The sequence below is a fragment of the Arachis hypogaea genome, chromosome 12 (assembly GCF_003086295.3).
Source record: "Arachis hypogaea cultivar Tifrunner chromosome 12, arahy.Tifrunner.gnm2.J5K5, whole genome shotgun sequence".
In the NCBI taxonomy this organism is placed as follows: Eukaryota; Viridiplantae; Streptophyta; class Magnoliopsida; order Fabales; family Fabaceae; genus Arachis; species Arachis hypogaea.
In genome coordinates, this window is record NC_092047.1 from 81,835,994 (window position 1) to 81,843,716 (window position 7,723).

General features: G+C 37.0%; 1 non-coding gene across 1 annotated transcript; it reads left to right on the forward strand.

Annotated features, from left to right (window-relative positions):
• Nucleotides 1-3,900: 3,900 nt before the first annotated feature.
• Nucleotides 3,901-4,008, forward strand: LOC112732083 (small nucleolar RNA R71). Its single transcript, XR_003167822.1, has one exon. It is a non-coding gene; the product is annotated as a small nucleolar RNA R71 (small nucleolar RNA).
• Nucleotides 4,009-7,723: the final 3,715 nt, after the last annotated feature.

The window sequence follows — 7,723 nt, forward strand, 5'->3', positions numbered from 1 at the left end:
TTGCTTGTCCCCAAGCAACTGAAAATCAAATAAGATAAAAAGAAGAGAATATACTATAAATTCCAAAATATCAATGAAACTTAGCTCTAATCAGATGAGCGGGACTTGTAGCTTTTTGCCTCTTGAATAGTTTTGGCATCTCACTTTATCCATTGAAGTTCAGAATGATTGGCATCTATAGGAACTTAGAATTCAGATAGTGTTATTGATTCTTCTAGTTCAGTATGTTGATTCTTGAACACAGCTACTTTATGAGTCTTGGCCGTGGCCCTAAGCACTTTGTTTTCCAGTATTACCACCGGATACATAAATGCCATAGACACATAACTGGGTGAACCTTTTCAGATTGTGACTCAGCTTTGCTAAAGTCCCCAATTAGAGGTGTCCAGGGTTCTTAAGCACACTCTGTTTTTGCTTTGGACCTCGACTTTAACCGCTCAGTCTCAAGTTTTCACTTGACACCTTCACGCCACAAGCACATGGTTAGGGACAACTTGGTTTAGCCGCTTAGGCCAGGATTTTATTCCTTTAGGCTCTCCTATCCACTGATGCTCAAAGCCTTGGATCCTTTTTATTACCCTTGCCTTTTAGTTTTAAGGGCTATTGGATTTTTGCTCTTGCCTTTTGATTTAAAGAGCTTTTGGCTTTTTCTGCTTGCTTTTTCCTTTTCTTTTTTTTTCGCTATTTTTCTTTTTCTCTTTTTTTTTCTGCAAGCTTTTGTATTCACTACTTTTTCTTGCTTCAAGAATCATTTTTATGATTTTTCAGATTATCAGATAACATTTCTCCTTTTCATCATTCTTTCAAGAGCCAACATATTTAACATTCATAAACATCAACTTCAAAAGACATATGCATTGTTCAAGCATTCATTCAGAAAACAAAAAGTATTATCACCACATCAAAATAATTAAACTAGTTTCAAGGATGAATTTGAAACCATGTACTTCTTGTTCTTTTGTAATTAAAACATTTTTCATTTAAGAAAGGTGATGGATTCATAGGGCATTCACAACTTTAAGGCATAGACACCTAGACACTAGTGATCATGTAGTAAAGACACAAATATAAATAAAACATAAAGCTCAAAAATTGAAAAACAGTAAAATAAATAGACAAGGAGATTAAGGAATGAGTCCACCTTAGTGAGGGTGGCGTCTTCCTCTTCTTGAAGAACCAATGGTGCTTTTGAGCTCCTCTATGTCTCTTCTTTGCCTTTGCTGCTCCTCCCTTAGTTGTCCCATGTTGGAACTTAATTCTCCTAGGGAAGTGTTGATTTGCTCCCAATAGTTTTGTGGAGGAAAGTGCATCCCCTGAGGTATCTCAGGGATTTCATGGTGAGGAATTTCCTCATGCTCTTGTTGAGGTCCATGATCTCTTATTTGCTCCATTCTTTTCTTAGTGATAGGCTTGTCCTCTTCAATGAGAATGTCTCTGGCCTTAGGTGCCCTAGATGGTTATGGAAAAACAAAAAGCAATGCTTTTACCACACCAAACTTAGAAGGTTTGCTCGTCCCCGAGCAAAAGAAGAAAGAAGTGAGTAGAAGAAGAAGAAAATGAAGGAGATGGAGGTTTGTGAATGGTTCGGTCAAGGGGGTTTTAGGTGGTTATGATGTGTGAAAAGGAAGGAGTGATGGTTTGAATTTAAGTGGGTGAGTGTAGGTGGGTTGTATGATGGTTTTGGAGGAGTACTGGAGGTGATTGGTGGAGGTTAATTGAGGAAGAATGTTATGAGAAGGTGTGAAGATGAGAGAAGAAGTGGTAGGAATCCTGTGGGGTCCACAGATCAAGTGGGGTCAAGGACTTAACATCCCTACTCCAATTAGGCATGTAAAACGCCCTTGTTGTGCAATCCTAGCGTTTAACGCCAGACTGCTGCCTGTTTCTGGCGTTAAACGCCCAAATGTAGCTTGTTTCTGGCGTTTAACGCCAGGTAGATACTTGTTTCTGGCGTTAAACGCCAGCTTGGTGCCTGTTTCTGGCGTTTAAACGCCAGACTGCTCTCCTCCAGAGTGTGCTATTTTCAATGCTATTTTTCATTCTGTTTTTGATTTTTCAGTAGTTTTTGTGACTTCACATGATCATCAACCTAATAAAACACGAAATAACAAAAAGAAAATAAAATAGATATGTTTAAATAACATTGGGTTGCCTCCCAACAAGCGCTTCTTTAATGTCAATAGCTTGACAATGAGCTCTCATGGAGCCTCACAGATGTTCAGAGCATTGTTGAGACTTTCCAACACCAAACTTAGAGTTTGGATATGGGAGTTCAACACCAAACTTAGAGTTTGGTTGTGGCCTCCCAACACCAAACTTAGAGTTTGACTGTGGGGGCTTTGGTTGACTCTGCAGTGAGAGAAGCTTTTCATGCTTCCTCTCCATGGCTACAGAAGGAGAACCTTGAGTCTTGAACACAAGGTAGTCCTCATTCAGTTGAAGGACCAACTCTCCTCTGCCCACATCAATCACAGCTCTTGCTGTGGCTAGGAAGGGTCTTCCAAGGATGATGGATTCATCCTCATCCTTCCCAGTGTCTAGGATTATGAAATCAGCAGGGATGTAAAGGCCTTCAACCTTTACTAGCACGTCCTCTACTTGTCCATAAGCTTGTTTTCTTGAGTTGTTTGACATCTCTAATGAGAATTTGGCAGCCTGTACCTCAAAGATTCCAAGTTTCTCCATTACAGAGAGTGGCATGAGGTTGATCCCTGATCCAAGGTCACAAAGAGCCTTCTCAAAGGTCATGGTGCCTATGGTACAAGGTATTAGGAACTTTCCAGGATCCTGTTTCTTCTGAGGCAATATCAGTTGATTCAGATCACTCAGTTCATTGGTGAGCAAGGGGGGTTCATCTTCCCAAGTCTCATTACCAAATAATTTGGCATTCAGCTTCATGATCGCACCAAGGTATTTGGCAACTTGCTCTTCAGTGACATCTTCATTCTCTTCAGAAGAAGAATACTCATCAGAGCTCATGAATGGCATAAGGAGGTTCAATGGAATCTCTATGGTCTCTAGATGAGTCTCAGATTCCTTTGTTTCCTCAGAAGGAAACTCCTTATTGATCACTGGACATCCCAGGAGGTCTTCCTCACTGGGATTCACGTCCTCTCCCTCCTTTGTAGGTTCGGCCATGGTGATTAAATCAATGGCTTTGCAGTCTCTCTTTGGATTTTCTTCTGTATTGCTTGGGAGAGTACTAGGAGGAGTTTCAGTGATCCTTTTACTCAGCTGGCCCACTTGTGCCTCCAAATTTCTAATCGAGGACCTTGTTTCATTTATGAAACTTAAAGTGGCCTTAGATAGATCAGAGACTATATTTGCTAAGCTAGATGGATTTTGCTCATAATTCTCTGTCTGTTGCTGAGTGGATGATGGAAAAGGCTTGCTATTGCTAAACCTGTTTCTTCCACCATTATTAAAGCCTTGTTGAGGCTTTTGTTGATCCTTCCATGAGAAATTTGGATGATTTCTCCATGAGGGATTATAGGTGTTTCCATAGGGTTCACCCATGTAATTCACCTCTACTATTGCAGGGTTCTCAGGATCATAAGCTTCTTCTTCAGAAGATGCCTCTTTAGTACTGTTGGATGATTCCTTCAATCCATTCAGACTCTGAGAGATCATATTGACTTGCTGAGTCAATATTTTGTTCTGAGCCAATATGGCATTCAGAGTATCAATTTCAAGAATTCCCTTCCTCTGAGGCGTCCCATTACTCACAGGATTCCTTTCAGAAGTGTACATGAACTGGTTATTTGCAACCTTGTCAATGAGTTCTTGAGCTTCTGCAGGCGTTTTCTTTAGGTGAATAGATCCACCTGCAGAATGGTCCAGTGACATCTTTGATAGCTCAGACAGACCATCATAGAATATATCCAGGATGGTCCATTCTGAAAGCATGTTAGAAGGACACTTTTTGGTCAGTTCCCTATATCTCTCCCAAGCTTCATAGAGGGATTCACCTTCCTTCTGTCTGAAGGTTTGGACATCCACTCTAAGCTTACTAAGCCTTTGAGGTGGAAAGAACTTGGCTAAGAAAGCCTTGACCAGCTTATCCCAAGAGTTCAGGCTATCTTTAGATTGAGAGTCCAGCCATACTCTAGCTCTATCTCTTACAGCAAACGGGAAAAGCATAAGCCTGTAGACCTCGGGATCAACTCCATTGGTCTTAACAGTATCACAAATCTGCAAGAATTCAGTTAAGAACTGAAAAGGATCTTCTGATGGAAGTCCCTGAAACTTGCAATTCTGTTGCATCAGAGAAACTAATTGAGGCTTAAGCTCAAAATTGTTTGCTCCAATGGCAGGGATTGAGATGCTTCTTCCATGTAAATTGGAATTTGGTGCAGTAAAGTCACCAAGCATCTTCCTTGCATTATTATTATTTTCGGCCATGTCTCCTTCTTTTTCGAAATTTTCAATCAGATTTTCTCCAGAGAGTTGTGCTTTAGCTTCCCTTAGCTTCCTCTTTAGAGTTCTTTTAGGTTCAGGATCAGCCTCAACAAGAATGTTCTTATCCTTGTTCCTGCTCATATGAAAAAGAAGAAAACAGAAAAGAAAATATGGAATCCTCTATGTCACAGTATAGAGATTCCTTTATGTGAGTAGAAGAAGAGATGAATAGAATGGAGAAGAGAGAAGATGAAGAATTCGAATTTCAAATTAAAATAAAAGGAAAATATTTTTATTTTTATTAAATTAATTAATTAGAATTCGAAAATATGAAAAGAAATAAAATAAAATTGAAATTTAAAACAATTAATTAATTAAAAAGGAATTTTGAAAAAGAGGAAGGTGATTTTCGAAAATTAGAGAGAGAATTAGTTAGGTAGTTTTGAAAAAGATATGATTGAAACAAAAAGATAGGATTAGTTTGAAAAAGATTTGAAAATTATTTTCGAAAAAGATAAGAAGTTAGAAAAGATTTTGAAATTGATTTTGAAAAAGATATGATTGAGAGATATGATTGAAAATCATTTTGAAAAGGATTTGAAAAGGAAATTAAAAAGATTTGATTTTGAAAATTAAAGTTGATTACTTGACTAACAAGAAACTAAAAAGATATGATTTTAAAATTTAAAGATTGAACCTTTCTTACTAGGCAAGTAACAAACTTAACAATTTTGAATCAATCACATTAATTGTTAGTATTAATTTCGAAAATATGAAATAGAAATAAGAAAAAGATTTTTGAAAATCATTTTGGAATTTTTGAAAATTATGAAAGAAAAAATGCAAAAGATTTGATTTTTGAAAAAGATTTGAAAAAGATAAAGTTTTTTTTTTAAAATGAAAATTTGATTTGACTCATAAAAAACAACTAAATTTTAAAAAGTTTTGAAAAAGTCAACTCAAATTTTTGAAATTTATGAGTGAAAAAGGGAAAGATATTTTTTTTATTTTTAAATTTTTAATGATGAAAGAGAAAAACATCAAAAAGACTCAATGCATAAAAATTTTGGATCAAAACATGTGATGCATGCAAGAACACTATGAATATCAAGATGAACACCAAGAACACTTTGAATGTCAAGATGAATATCAAGAACTTATTTTTGAAAAATTTTCAAGAAAAGAAAACATGCAAGACACCAAACTTAAAAATTTTCAAACTTTAGACACTAACAAATTAAAAATGCATATGAAAAATAAGAAAAGATACAAAACAAAAAAATATGAAGATCAAACAAGAAGACTGGCCAAGAACAACTTGAAGATCATGAAGAATGCAATCCATGAAATTTTCGAAAATAATTTTTAGAAAATTAAAAAGATGCAATTGACACCAAACTTAAAACTTGACTCTAGACTCAAACAAGAAACACAAAATATTTTTGGTTTTATTATTTTATTAAACTTTTTTTTTATTTTTTTCGAAATTTAATTAGGAAAAACGAAAGAGAAGAAATTTTTTTTTGTATTTTTCGAAAATAAGAAATAAAAAGCTTAAAATTAAAATAAAATTAACTAATATGAGCAACAAGATGAACCGTCAGTTGTCCAAACTCGAACAATCCCCGACAACGGCGCCAAAAACTTGGTGCACAGAAATCGTGACGGTTCAATTTCTTGGTAACGGCGCTGAAAACTTTATACGCACGTTCATAATCTTAATTCTTTGTCACAACTTCGCACAACTGACCAGCAAGTGCACTGGGTCGTCCAAGTAATAAACCTTACGTGAGTAAGGGGTCGATCCCACGGAGATTGTCGGCTTGAAGCAAGCTATGGTCACCTTGTAAATCTCAGTCAGGCGGATTCAAATGTATTAAGAGATTATAGTGTACTAAAAGATAATTAAAATAGGATAGAGATACTTATGTAATTCATTGGTGAGAATTTCAGATAAGAGTATAGAGAGGCTTTCGTTCCTCTGAACCTCTGCTTTCCTGCTGTCTTCATCCAACCATTCCTACTCCTTTCCATGGCAAGCTTTATGTAGGGCATCACCGTTGTCAATGGCTACATCCCATCCTCTCTGTGAAAATGGTCCAATGCGTTGTCACTGCATGGCTAATCATCTGTCGGTTCTCGATCATACTGGAATAGGATTTACTATCCTTTTGCGTCTGTCACTACGCCCAGCACTCGCGAGTTTGAAGCTCGTCACAGCCATCCCTTCCCAGATCCTACTCATAATACCACAGACAAGGTTTAGACTTTCCGGATCTCAAGAATGGCCATCCATGGGTTCTAACTTATACCATGAAGATTCTAATATCTCGGACTCGGTCCTCTGTATTAGATATCTAAGAGATACTCATTATAGCTTGTTTGCATGTAGAACGGAAGTGTTTGTCAGGCACGCGTTTATAGGTGAGAATGATGATGAGCGTCACATAATCATCACATTCATCATGTTCTTGGGTGCGAATGGATATCTTAGAATAGGAATAAGCTTGAATTGAATAGAAAAACAGTAGTACTTTGTATTAATTCATGAGGAACAGCAGAGCTCCACACCTTAATCTATGGAGTGTAGAAACTCTACCGTTGAAAATACATAAGTGATAAGGTCCAGGCATGGCCGAATGGCCAGCCCCCATGATCTGAGAACTAAACGTCCCAAGATGAAACTAAAGATATAAATACAATAGTAAACAGTCCTATCTATGCTAAACTAGTTACTAGGGTTTACAGAGATAAGTAAATGATGCAGAAATCCACTTCCGGGCCCACCTGGTGTGTGCTTGGGCTGAGCATTGAGCTTTACACGTGTAGAGGCTTTTCTTGGAGTTGAACACCAGTTTGTAACCTGTTTCTGGCATTAAACTCCACTTTGCAACCTGTTTCTGTCATTTGACTCCCGAATGCAGCATGGAATTGGCGTTCAATGCCAGTTTACGTCATCTAAACTTGGGAAAAGTATAAACTATTATATATTTCTGGAAAGCCCTGGATGTCTACTTTCCAACGCAATTGAGATCGCGCCATTTGGAGTTCTGTAGCTCCAGAAAATTTACTTTGAGTGTAGGGAGGTCAGAATCCAACAACATCTGCAGTCCTTTTTCAACCTCTGAATCTGATTTTTGCTCAAGTCCCTCAATTTCAGCCAAAAAATACCTGAAATCACAGAAAAACACACAAACTCATAGTAAAGTCCAGAAATGTGAATTTTAATTAAAAAATAATAAAAATATACTAAAAACTAACTAAATCATACTAAAAACTACGTAAAAACAATGCCAAAAAGCGTATAAATTATCCGCTCATCAGG